The sequence below is a fragment of the Lissotriton helveticus genome, chromosome 3_1 (genome assembly GCF_964261635.1).
Source record: "Lissotriton helveticus chromosome 3_1, aLisHel1.1, whole genome shotgun sequence".
Classification (NCBI taxonomy): domain Eukaryota; kingdom Metazoa; phylum Chordata; class Amphibia; order Caudata; family Salamandridae; genus Lissotriton; species Lissotriton helveticus.
This window is the reverse complement of record NC_136061.1, coordinates 575504405-575518372: the sequence shown is the minus strand read 5'-3', so window position 1 is coordinate 575518372 and position 13968 is coordinate 575504405. Positions and strand designations below refer to the sequence as shown.

At 43.8% G+C, this 13968-nt stretch overlaps 1 protein-coding gene and 1 pseudogene across 1 annotated transcript in view; both read left to right on the top strand.

The window, feature by feature from the left end:
* The window catches only part of LOC144822714 (voltage-gated delayed rectifier potassium channel KCNH8-like), a 1606123-nt gene that overhangs the window by 161045 nt on the left and 1431110 nt on the right, over positions 1-13968 (top strand). The window lies entirely within an intron of this gene.
* Positions 4270-5241, top strand: LOC144824668 (beta-1,4-galactosyltransferase 7 pseudogene; annotated as a pseudogene).

Sequence of the window (13968 nt, the reverse complement as noted above, 5' to 3'; positions counted from 1 at the left end):
CCAGTAATATTCTGCCCATTTTATGGTTGTCTAGAATCCAAAAAAGTACAGAGAACAATATAAATACGCCGTGTATTGAATGGAGTAGTTAAATGTTAATTTTGAAATGTATAATAAAGCTACAATTGGAAGAATGATAAATAAAATAAAGAAAACAATACTTCTTATTAATACTGTAAACTGTGGAGTCCTGACACAGCACCATGTTTGTAAAATGCTCATTTTAACAGCTATGATGTTTAAGTGACTCCTAGATAAGTTTATGTTTGGGCTGGGCTGAGTTAGCAGAGTTCCACTATGCGGGACTCCACAAAGTGACCCAGAAACTCCACCATGCTACACAGAGTTCCGCAAGTGGCGCAGTACTTTTGGTTGTGCTATTCGCACTGATCTTTAGCGCCAGGTGTTTGTCCTGCACTGTAAAATTAGCATGAACGGCAACACATGCAGCGCTAGAGGGCGCTGCTTCTTTCTGCCACTCAAGTAGATGTTTTACTCGAGCTGCAACTTCCTCAATGCTTCCTTAACTGACAATGGAAGGTTGCTCAAAGCAAGTAGTTTCGACCATCCGCGACCGCCCCTGTTGCGAAATCTCACTAGGAGATGGTCTGGAGTAAGATTTTCCTTGCTTGCTTTCCCCAACTTAACGTTGGGGAGCGCAAGCGAGGAAAAAACTCCACTCTGCTGAGTTTTTCATAACTCCGTGTGCTGCATGGATATTGGAGCGTGGAGTGGGAAAAACTCAGCAAACTGCGAGCGGAGCAGAATTTCACGCCCAGGCTTAGTTTACGCTCCATTCAAAGATTTCCGACGTACTTCTCTGCAGCTTCCTTGTTTTTCTTCAGTACACTTAAGAAACGTTTCTCTTCTTTTACTCAATATTGTTAGAACAGGAATACTTTTTGCAACTGCTAGACATTTGAGTAGACAATTCACTCTGCTACACTGAAGTGAAAACAAAGGATGCCCCATTCTGTACAATAGCTAAGAGCAACGACTATGTGAACCTATATTAGGTAACAGTGTTACAGTAAGTTGTCATCACAATAGAACTGAGGACTTGCCATGATTTTCAACGAATAGGAAGGAATTGTTGCTCTAGAGAGAGGCTTGTGAGTGATGAAGACACTGGAGAAAGGGGGTCTGCTCACTCCTGCACAAGATGCTGTCCCCTGTGTTTTCATGTCCCTTGTTTGAGTATTGATGGAGTATGTCACTTGGCATTTTGCCTTGTGCCAATGACCAGCTGTTAATGTTGCTATGAGCTTCTCCACCATAAACCTTTACAAAAGCATTTAGCCGTACAATGTTATTAAATCAATGCACTCCGTGGTGATTATATGACCAATGCACTCTCAAGCTACGTGACGAAAAATAAATGCAATGGGGCCTAGCCAGCATGTTATTTTAAAGTATGTAAAATAGTATTCCTATAGTACTCTTTTACCTACTCCTAAACTTCTTTGTGAATTGACCCAAAATATCTAAATTGGGAAATAAAATGGGAATATTCCAGGAATATTTTATAAAATAATTAGTAAAAATAGAAAGACTGTGCCTTCCTTGCATATTACTAATAGGGATTTGGATGTCAGAGTACGTAAAAGAGTACTCCTGTAGTACTAGTAACTGTACTTGTAAATGCTTTTGTGAATTGGCCCACTCATGTTTAGCAATTATGGCCATACATGTCAAAGTACTTTGAGCGATGGATATGTTAAGAATTTTTGAAGGGAAGATAGAAATAGGTCAGTTGTATAAAGTTCCCACCAAAACTTGAAACTGAAGACTGTTACCTCACCCACTGGATACTCATTCAAGCCTTACCACCTCAGCAGAATTGAGCTCTGGGACCAATTTAGAGTTTGATGGATGGAGTTTGGTGGTGGACATTACCTTCGTCATTCTGTGGGACTTGTCTGCCAGCACCCCCAACTTCTCTCTACATAGGCAGGAACAGCAGTCATGGCAGTTCCTGTCAATGTAGGAAAAGTTCAACAGGTTTTACCATCCTCCATGTTGCCATCAAACATTTCACACGTTTTTTGAATTTCAAAAGTCAACTCCAAAAGTGATGGTTTGTTTTTGAAAAACAAAAACGAATAACTCCCACACCCTGGAACTATTCACCCTTCATGATCTGACAGTTTCATTTAGTGGTCTCACCTGTAAACTCGACTAACTGGACCAAACTCCGATTTCATCAATTTATAGTCTATGAACATATATTGATGAACAACCGAACAAGAAAATAGTTTTAGCCTTGAAGAAGTTCCAAATATGAAATAAAACACGTTGGGTGAATCATTGAATGTGAAGTTTTAACCGAAGCAGATGCAGAAATAAAGACTTCTTTTGGAACACTTTTTCAGAGTGGCCATCCAGTGCCTGACCGTTTATGCTCAAGTTATATTGTTTGATTATTTAAAGGCTAGTTCAATATATGAATGCCCCTCCCACTCTTGTACCGGTTATGTTGGTGTTTCATGTTTATAATTACCTGTTGAGAACTCCGGAAAGAAACTCAGGGAGTAGAGCCTCAGCAAATCACACAGTGGATTACCAAGGGAGTATGATGTTGTAACCATTTCTGCCCCTCTGTGTTTTTGCTGAACTACTGGTCCAGACACTCACTAGTAATTATGTATTTTTGTGTGTGGAGGAGTCTCGGAATGTGCATCAGAAATGCTTAACACACTCATGTCCCACTGAAGCACAAACGCCTGCGTGCGTGTGCGCGCACACATACACACACACGCGCGTGCTCACTCTTAATTGTGAATGAGCCTGGAAAAGTAGCCGCTCTTCTGGGGTCTAAGGAGTTGAAACGGGATGACAATGCAAATGATGGGTTAGTTAGACCAACAAAACAGAAGCATAAGATTTGACATTGTGCTCCGTGGTAGTAAGCTGCTCTCGTTTCGTTTAGAAAACTTTATTTCGATTCATAAATCAGAATCATAAAAGTATAACATAGCATATTACACAAATTAACAAGATCATACAATTATGTTTATATCCGTAAGCATTTTTTATATATCCGTAGCATTTTTATATTACCATTAAATATTTTACAGGTAAGTTTTAAAAGAAATCACGTATATTAAAGGAAAATTTGACAATGCAAATACAAATACAATTCATAATTAATACCAAATTCTACACTGTTCACATAGATAGGAAACAACAATCCATGACAATATCAATATCGATTTCTGATACTGAGTGCTACTCTGATAAAATTAAGCACAGCATTACATATTGCTGGGGTTGATAGCGAGAGTAAATGTTCATATCCCTCTTTATAAATAACGAGATCCAAAAGTAAGCTGCTCTCGGACCTACATGACCTAAATCGTGAATTTGACAAGGGCAAACATGAGCAAACAATTGTTAAGTTTATACTGTTTGTATCATTATTTTTGCCCAGATCATGAACTTCCCTTGAAACTGGGAAATGCCGGAAGCACAGTGAAAGCTTGTTTTCTACTTTACATTTGCTGTGTGTGAGTTTCCGGATTATTATTTGTGGAATAGCCAGGGGTGTGGTGTGTGTGTGAGAAAGACAGCATTTTAAATCATGCACAATTGTATGGGGATTAGTAAAGATGTATGAATTAGACATCAGGATCCTTTCTCCACATGTTCATTTGCTTAATTGTACCCGAAAATGTTGTATTTGACAGGGGGGAATGTGAGCAAACAATCGTGTTTTATAATTATTTTTGACCAGAAGATGAACGCCTTCCTCCTTGAAACAGGAAGATGTTGGAAGGACATGCACAAATGTAATATTTGCTTAGGCTGGGTGCAAGTACCCCGGTAATTATTTGTATCGTGGTCTGTCTCCAAAATACTCTCTGTCTCTGTGACTCTCGTATGTGTGTGTGAGCATTTTGCATCATTCATAATTTACATACACAACTGTGTGTAAATTAGTAAAGATGTATGAATTAGGCATAGGGATAATTGATCCACCGATTGATGTACTTCATTGTGTACCAGACATTTAGTGAGTCAGCTCCCTTTGAGGATTGTTTGGTGATGTGCAGTGTAGCCCACATCCAGCAAACATGCAAGAAAGTCAGCACTCAAGGCAGATTCATTTTGTTACTAAAGTGCTCCAAAGCTTATTTTTCGGTCCTTATGCAGCAGTTTGACGCCAAATAGCGTCCCCCTATAACCCTATCCCCTTAAGCCCTTTTGGTGGCATCGGCCTATTGGATGCTGCTGTTGCCCCTCCCATCACTAAACAAGCGGAAGAGGAGGATGTACCCGTCCCGGAGGAAGGCAGCTCTGCACTACCAGGAGCCCGCACGGTCGCACTGCCTCATGGGAATGCTGTCTCGAAAATTCACCATTCTAAGGCTGTTCTTTCTCTGCCTGTTCCTGGCCTTCATATCCATGCTGTGGCTTCAGTTTAGCTGCTCCTCTGATGTTAGCCGGCGAGCTCAGGAAACTCAGGCTATGGATGCAAAACCCTGCCCCCATGAACACATTGCCATATCTGAGGATGATTCCTCCTGGGGCCCCCACAAACTGGCACTTGTGGTGCCATTCAGGGAACGTTTTGAGGAGCTTCTGAGCTTTGTGCCCCACATGCATGAATACTTGACCAAGAAGAAGATTCGACATCGCATCTTTGTGGTCAACCAGGTGGATCATTTCAGGTTTAACAGAGCGTCATTGATAAACGTGGGCTTCTTGGAGAGCGGGAATGACACGGATTACCTTGCAATGCATGACGTGGACCTGCTGCCGGTGAACCTGGAGCTGGACTACGGTTACCCGGCCAAGGGCCCCTTCCACGTGGCATCCCCAGACCTCCACCCTCTCTATCACTACAAGACATATGTGGGGGGCATCCACCTGCTGACCAAAGTGCACTATGAGATGTGTAATGGAATGTCGAACAGGTTTTAGGGCTGGGGGCGCGAGGACGACGAGTTCTATCGCAGGATTAAGGCTGCCGGTCTGCAGCTTCTCCGACCCTCTGGAATCACCACAGGATACGAGACGTTTCGACATATCCACGACCCAGCTTGGAGGAAACGAGATCAGAAAAGGATTGCAGCTCAAAAGCAGGAGCAGTTCAAGGTAGATCGGGAAGGCGGTCTCAACAGCGTGCAGTACACTGTGGCATCTCGCACCAAGATGACCATTCAGGGAGCTCCATGCACAGTGCTCAACGTCTTGCTTGATTGTGACGTGAACCAAACACCATGGTGCTCTTTTGGCTGAATTCAGAGATGGATTTTATTTTTGTGGACATTAAGAAGGCAGGCTTCCAGCTGTGATGAGGGAGTACTTTGCGGAAGACATGACCTTGCGGGGTTACAAGACATCTTCTGATATTGGAGTTGCCTCTATAACACAGCATGCAAGCGCCAAAGGATCTTGGTACCAGACTGTGTTGAGTACAGAAGAACTTCCATACAGCTGGCATGGTATGGAAAGCATGTGTGTGGCAGTCCAAGAACCAGTACTGGCCTTTTACACCTCGCTATGAATCTGTTCTCTATGGTGTTCAAGGTGTGACGTCTCGAAGCCCTGCCTGGTACTGTAAAGTGAGGGACACTTGGACGATGTGAGATTGTGGGCATTCCTGCAACTTCCCTTTAGCGGACAGTGAAGGCACTGTATCTGCCGTGCACAAGATGGAGTCCTAGCTAGAATAAAAGACAATTGTAAAAAAAAGAAAAGAAAAAAAAATCACTAAACAAGGACACAAGGAAGAGGGAGGGTGCTCTGGGCGGGGCGCAGGATTTTCTGTCTGATAAGTACCACTATAGTGGCAGCGGATGGAGGATTCATCCTGATCGAACAGGGTTTCTGGAAACCCAGGGCCGGCGCTAGGCATGGGCAGTGTGGGCAGCGGACCAGGGCCTCGCGCTCTGCCAAAGATTAGGGGGCCCCCCATCAGTGTGAAAGGCCACACTTTCACATTAGCCAACCTATTCTTGCGAGGCCCCCTGCCCCAGCTGATCATATTATATCATGAACTTGCTGGCGTGGTGACATTCCTGGGGGTGCAGGGGTGGGGGAAGGTACAAACTGAATGGGGACAGCAAACCAGTTGGGCAAGCAATTATCTTAGCTCAGTGTCAGAGGCAGGCAGTGTCTAGTTAAGTATCAGCCATTCTAGGCCCTTTGTTTCCAGGGGAAGGCGGACACAGGTAAGAGGAGGTGGGTGATGGGTGGAGGGGGCAGCCAGATCAACTTGTTTTTGACCTTTCTTTGTGTATAAACTGTGTGTTGTGGGAAGTGTGTCCTTACTGTTTCATGGCCCAGGGGAGGGGGCCCCCTCCCTGGGCCTTGAAGCACTGGATCAAACTGCAAGGTTCAGGTGTGGGTGACCCCTTCCCTGGGCCTTGTAGTAATTATGCAGTGCCAGGGTTGGATTGGGAAGGGAGTTATTCGGCTGGTGCGAGAGGCGCAGTCCCTGAGGCTTAAGTGGGCCATTTTGTTTCCTCATTTATGTTGAGGCTTGCTCTGCTGCTGTGAACTCGAGAGGCCTCAGCAGCTTCTTTCACTGCCCATTTTCATATAAATAATTCATTTTTCGATTGTCCTTGAACAGCAAAAGAACTGAATGGTTTCTGGGATTGATTTAATATTAAATGTTCAATCTTGGTGCTCCATGTAAAGCAAGCATTTGCAATGCAATAGGTCTCGCATTTAAGCGAGTTTGAGCTATTGACATTGTAAATGACAATGCCTTTTTATTGATATTTTGGTTTTTTAAACATAAATAAAAGGCATAGTCATTTACAATGCTTATAGCTTAAATTCGCGCAAATGGGAGACCTATTGCATTGTGAATGCTTGTTTCCTTCTGGCACTCCGAGCGCCGCAGAAGGGAAGGAAAACTACAGGTCCCAGAATGCACATGTGTGAGGCAACTATAGAGCTCTAAGTATCTGCTTGATGCCTGCCCACTAAGTCTAGTTAAGCATATTAGTTGCACAGAGAGCCAGTGATAGCACTGTCCACCTTTGGAGCTGAAATCATCCATAACAATTACTCAATGAGAATTATCATGGCATACTCATCCTCCTGTGTAACCTTTGACCCACAGTGTGTCCGCCTTGCATGACATCTGGCACTGCAAGTGAGAGACCAACTTCACCTCTCTATTAATTTTTGAACTTCCAAAGAGACTGATTTTGCAGTCATATTTAAGTATTATGTCCCTTGTGGTTCTCGCTGAGTCATGGATTAGGAGCCTGTGGTCCCAGACCAGTTATCTGATCTGCATAAATGAGCTTTGCCTGAGGCTTTTTGTCCGTAATTTAAAAAGAGAGAATTCTGACAATACCATCTGCATGTATGTATGGAGCGGGTATATCGCTCCTTGGTACGGGGCCTGTCCTTTCACCAAACACACACGATGTAGCATGCAGCCTTTCAATAAAAGAGACAAAAATAAACACACCCAGCCAGCAGTGGTCTGCAGTAGTTTATTTATTGCTGGCAGAATATTTTCAAAGAGCAGAGCAGTGAGTGCTTAATTTGTAACAACATAAGTGCCAGGGCTCTCATCAGGCAGTCACTGCAGCTTGCACCACACATTGCCCTCGCCACGCTGCCAATTTTAGTAACAACACAGCTACTAACCATCACACTACTGCAAGCGCGATAATTTGAACTATTTCAGGCCCCCAAGGCTGTAAGAATGGCTTGGCTGGCAGGTACGCCTGGCTGGTCTGGCTTGTCTGCGTACCGACCAATCACAATGCTGCCTTTGCAGCCTTGAGATTGGCTTAGGGGAGGGAGGCTTCCTGTTCTGTTCCTGTTCCTGTTGCAGGAGAGCAGGTCAGGAGCAGAGACGACGCGAGACCTGGGAAGGTAAGTTTATTTTATTTTTAAATTACGCCCCCGCGTGCGAACACCTACGTGACCCCCCACTCACGCATCAGGCCGGCCGCGATTGGATGTTACATGCAAATTCAAGGGGCCTCACATCTTTCCTTTCGTCCGGGGACCCAAAAGATCTAGGACCGGCCCTGCTGTCACCAACACCTTCACGCTGCCAGGATGGCAGGAATTACTCCATACACAGCCCTTGCACAGATTGGCGCGCAACAGCTATAGGGTTCTCTCACAGCAGTAAGTGGGGATGGGAAATGTCCTAAAATGTACCTGCACCTGGTCGACACAAAGGATTATGCAGTTTAGCTTGAATTTAAAATAGTCCACAACCGACCTTATTTATTTATAGCATTTCATATAGCGCGGACATGACCCAAAAGGGTATCAGAGTGCTTTACAAGAGCTATACAAGTAGTCACAACTCCAAGCTGGGGGAGTAAGGCCCATGCCGAGCTAGGCCCTCCAGGCTATATACGAGAGCTTGGATAAGAAGTAATAACATAGGTGAGACAGCACATCAACATGTCCCCGAGCGATACAGGATGTCGCAGCGCCAAGCGGGGGCTGAGGGAGAACTTTACAGAGCAAGGCCGACAACTCAATATACAAGAGCATCGTTGGAAAGTAAAAAACCTGGGTGTAGAGGAAGCATCATTTCTTAGACCAGAAGGAGAAGATTTAAAATTCTAGTTCAGAAAAGTATTTATCGGTATGGCTTTCACCTCTTTTTTGAAAGACGCAGTTGAGGGATTCAGTCTAGTTTCAGGAGTACTTACTAGCTCGGTAGGAGAACTGAATTGGTGGTGGAAAGCCTCTTTATTCATATCCACTAGAATGATGTGGATTCTATGGCTGCAATGTATTCTGCATAATTGTGAAGTTGTTCTTGTCACATATACTATCAAATTCTGCATAATTTGCAGATTTTAACGAAAAAAATAGTTTTAGTTCAAATGACTAAAAGTTAGAAAATATGCTGGGCCACGTGTTGCTGTGCAGTGCTCGATCCTTTACCGTACAATGACATCTCACCTTTCTATTGCTTATTGCTGCATTTAGGGTTTAAGCAAATACTAATGATGTGCAACCTCTGCCCAGATAGTGTTAACCAGTAGCGGCTCGCACAGGTGAGAGCGGTGAGGCGGGGCGGTGTGAGGGGTAAGGGGTAGTAGCAGTCGACAGACAACTGGAAAAGTAATATTAAATAAATAAATAACACCACTTAATTTGCGCACGCTGCATCACCTGTCTTCTGTCGACGTCCACCACCTGCCCTGCCCCACCCCACTGCTCTTACCTGTGCGAGCCGCTACTGGTGTTAACATTATAACCAGCTACAGAAGGCTAGTCTAGCTGCCTAGACTTGAACTTATCAGCTCCATCCCGTCACCTTGACCAGAAGGGACTCAGGGTGAACATGAGTGAATGAAGGGGTTATTGCCACATTAGCTTCCGCATCACGCGGATGTATGACGTTACAACGCATGCTTTTACCACGCATGCCGTTACAACGCAGTTTTTACAACGCATGCTATTACAACGCATAGCGCTTTGGGGTGCTGGATAGTGAATAGTTTAATTTACTATTCCAACTCCAGTCCCCGTAGATAGTAGGGAAGGTGTTGGATAGTAAATTAAATCTATTCCCTATCCTAGAGCGCCCCCCAGCGCAATGCATTGTAATGGTTTGCGTTGTAATGGTTGCGTCGTAGTGGTAGTGCATTGTAAAAGTTTCGTTGTAAAGGCTGTTCACCGCTTCACGCAGTCAAGCGTCGGTGCCTTTTTGAATAGATGGATGTTGCCTCTCCCAGCCACGCCCATGACTATATGAAGAATGCTGTACATGGAGGAACTACCCACCTGTAAAAGCCACATACAAATCAAAGAATCAGGGACACCCCTGAACCAGCAATTAGTGCTGTACAAGTGCATCTACAGGGTTAGTGCAGAACCCACAGATGAATATTTAGCTATACACTCAAGCAGTCTTGGCTTTAAGGGAACTGTCCCGGCAACCGGATATTCTGTCATTGTCTTTGTCGGCGGCCATGTTTAAATGCCCCATTCATGTTTCTTTAAGGCTTTGTGATAAACCTTTCAGAGAAGGCAAGAGGTCTCTTTAGAGAATGCTAATGAATGTTGTTTGCAGAGCTTCACTGTATCGCCAGTTACTTGTGAAACGAGGAGCAATTCAATAAGAAGCACATATGTATTCAAGCAAAGCTTGCTTGGCTGAGCAGGAATTAAGAGACGATTTTATGCTCATTGTTGGAAACAAAGCACGCAGGTTACAAGCACTAACTGGCAAGGGAAAAATGGAGCTCGCCCACAATGAGAGGTCCTCTCCTGCCTCACGCGCGCTTCCACATCAGTTATTCTTGAAAGCACTTTGCTGGCATTTGTAGGTACAGCACCGTAGATTTTATATTCACGTGAGCTTCCTAGCTGGGGACAGTGACAGCTCTGCTGATGAGTCGCAAATTCGCCCATCCACTGACCTGATTCTTCGTTTAGTGTTCGCTCCAGTGCCCGCGCACGGCTGCGGGCTCTTTAGGGCTCCGTGCCTCCAATCATGCCATCCATGCTGAGCTCTCCCGACGATGTGATTCTTATTAAGGATCGTTTTATGTGCAGCACACCTCATAGATGTGTTGTTTGAGGTGTTGTTTTTAAGATTAATTCCAATTTAGAGTGCTGGAACTTGTTAAGGTGCTTAGAACAACCAATCCTAGATCAGTAGTATGACCTAGCGAACGTGGATATTGCTTACTTGAGTTCTACATTTGTGCTTGGGATATCCCTGACCCGGTGACCGGAGCACATGGCGTTTGGGCTGCAAGCAGGAAATACAGTAGGAGAAATGGGTTAGTGGAGAGAGGTATTTTGTGTTGGCATGACTTGTTCTTTAACCCCTTGCATGCTGATGACGGCCCCCAGCTGTCGTGCACTACGGCGCTCGTGTGCTGATGACGGCTGGGGGCCGCCATAAACCCGCCCACTTGCGATTTCGCCGCACAGGCGCAGAATCGCGGCAGCATGGAAGGGGTTAAAAAGAGGTTTCGACTGGATACTGATTCAATACTTGAAAGGGACATGCTGTGGGTGTTGCATCAAAATAACGAATCAGACTCAAATGTATCAATAGTTTGAGACCGAAATTAAGGTTGCAAACCATTGAAACATTACTGACCCCAAGTTGGAGAGTTAACTGTTTTGTAAAAGTGAAGGATCCGCTTTTGGACCACTTCCTATTTCTGAACGTTTCTAATAGTTGCAGAGGCAGTAGGGAGTGGTTCAGGGGACCCTGCCAACTTCCAGTGAAACCTTAATGTTTTTTTAAGAGCATCCCATTTTTTTAATGGACTGTTTACATTTTTTATCGATCTCAGACATGGGGGTCTATCAGCCATTATAGGTCACCATCCTTGTGATTTTGCTCAATCTGAGTGTGCCAAAATGTATAGCCTACCTCATGACTATTAATGAGGTATGGCAGACTGGGACTTACTCTGATATGGAATTGTATGCAGCAACCAACAGGTATATAGGTGGTTTTGCTAAGTTCTATACTTGTAGTAACAAGACAGGTCGCAAATTTCAGCCGCTTTTTGGGACCAGTATTCATACATCTGGCCCATAATACAAGAACATGGCATGCCTAGGAGAGGCTCACCACACTTCATTGGAACTTTTACCTATAAATAACCATTTCAACTGGAATTTTATTAAGTGGACTGCCCTTCACAAAGTTACTTATGTTTGAACAACTAAACATAGATGACTTGTCTGACTGAGTTACCTTTACCACACATAAGAACAAAATTGACTTTACGTTTGATTACCACACGATTACTTCAACTTGTTGCAGGGACTCCATTATTCAAATTTGGATTTAAAACCTGATCAACATTTGAAATATATAACTGTAAAGCATTATTTTGAAATACGACCAATATGCCTTGGTAATTCTTTCCTTGTGGACCAAATATGTATTGGCTGTGTATGTTCATATGTTTTTTTTGGGGGGAGACACAAAATGAAAGCAACAAATTGACACAAGAAATCAAAAACACAATCTGAAAAGGAGACAATTATCATTTGGTATTTATTTTTGCAAAATTGTTTAATAATTAACGTATGCAATATGTGTGCAAACCCCATTGTTAAATTGTACAGAGTTATTTGACATACAGCATTGGATGCTGGGTTGGGCACCACTTGCATTGACATTACTAATATATTCTAAATTAACAATCTTGTATGATGTGCATCATTGATGTACCATTGGCGCTTTCTTTTTCTATTGTTTTAGCCACATACAAAGGGAGGCACTCCAACCTCAGCCTGTACATCTTCTAAAATATATATATGCATAAATATATTTGATTTTAAATTTGCACTTATAAAGGCTTATTACTGATATTTCTTCCTGCTGTGCTACATGTTTATTGATCTGGTAAAGGCGTATAGTCCATATGTTTCATTGTGTCTTGGATAGGATCTTATATTTCATTATCGCTTGTTGAAAAGTTGATTATTAGAAGTGACAGGTAGTGACTTACCACTAGTAATAAGGGCACAACCAAGATTAAAGGGTCAATAAAGGACTCAATAAATGATTCCCTTTCTCATACCTTGGTAGCTGGCAACGAGCAGGCAGGAGTAACTAAAGAGACAGGCGTGTAAAGCATTTAAAAACACATTAAATAAGTAAGACACAAAACACAATAAAAATCCAACACCAAGTTATAACAATTGATTACATTTTTATGAATAGACACCAAAATGACAAAAATCCAATGTAGGGGACCAGAAATTTGATTTTTTTTTTATTTACACATCTGGTCATGCTTGACCTGGACAACATCAAAGTTTGACGGAGATCGCAATGGAACCCTGGTCGAATACACTAAGTGGGAGGCCTAGGTCAAAATGTTACCTTCAAACTTATAAACTTTTCTAGAAGATTTGTCTCTCAACACCAAGTGGTCCCCTAGAGCAGTCCGATTTCGATTCAATGTTGTCGGACTGCTTCTCCACGAGGCCCCAGTCAAAGTCTGGAAGTTTGAAGTTCCGGAGCTTTGAGGGGGACGAACCTGAAATCTAGGCCGGGTCACGGTTGAAGGTAGACGGCTTGACTCTCGATGTTAAGTTGGTCACCTTGTGGTGCATTTTCCAAATGTTGCTCCAAACTTCTCCAAACTTCTGGAACTTCTTCCTGACACAAATCCAAGGGTCTAGAATATCCTAGTTTGGCCTTGGGATGTCTGGACTACAATTCCCACAATGCACCCGGCCAAATCCTTAAAGGTCCACTGGACGCACTCCAGGATGGGGACTCTTGGTGGAGATGATGCAGGTGGCCTCTGTTAACCTGTAACGTGCAGGGAGTCCACTCATTAATCGTTTTTGAAGCAAGACAAAGTTCTTCGGGCTGTAGTACCAGATTGTGCAGCAGGTGCAGTCTTTCAGTGTGCAGTCCTTTTTGTGCTGATCCAGATTCTAGCAGGGCAGTCCTTCTTCTCCTAGTAGTGTCAGGCAGCAAATATGAGGAGCTATGCTCTCCCATTTTTATTCACAGTCTCTGGGCTTTAAGAAGTGGGGAATCCCAGACCAATGGGAAGCAGGGTTTCACCCAGGTGTATGATCACTTCCTCCAAAGTGTGGAATATTCTTGTCCCAGAAAGCACCATTCTCTCAAAATCCAACATGGAAAATTCTTCTCCTTTGGGGTTAGATCTGGCTAAGCCAACCCACCGGTGTGGTGACGTTTCACTAACACACCCCTTCCAACCCCCTGACTTCTTACTGAGGCTCCTGTGTGACTGGGGGTACATGATGTGGGAGGTCAGCCTGTGCTGGTCCCAAACTGTAATTCTCTCTTTGAAGACCAGTTTGGTTCCTCCACCCATTCCTGCCTTATGGCTTCTTCAGCCAAAGTTCTCCATTCCCAGGAAATCCATTGTCTACTCCGACAGGACGCTTCACACCTCACCAAGCAGCTCTGACAGCCTGGAAAAGGCTGGCAAATAAGGAGAGGGCAGCTACAAAGCTGGACTTTGACTAACAGAAAAAAAGTATAATAACTTATTTTCT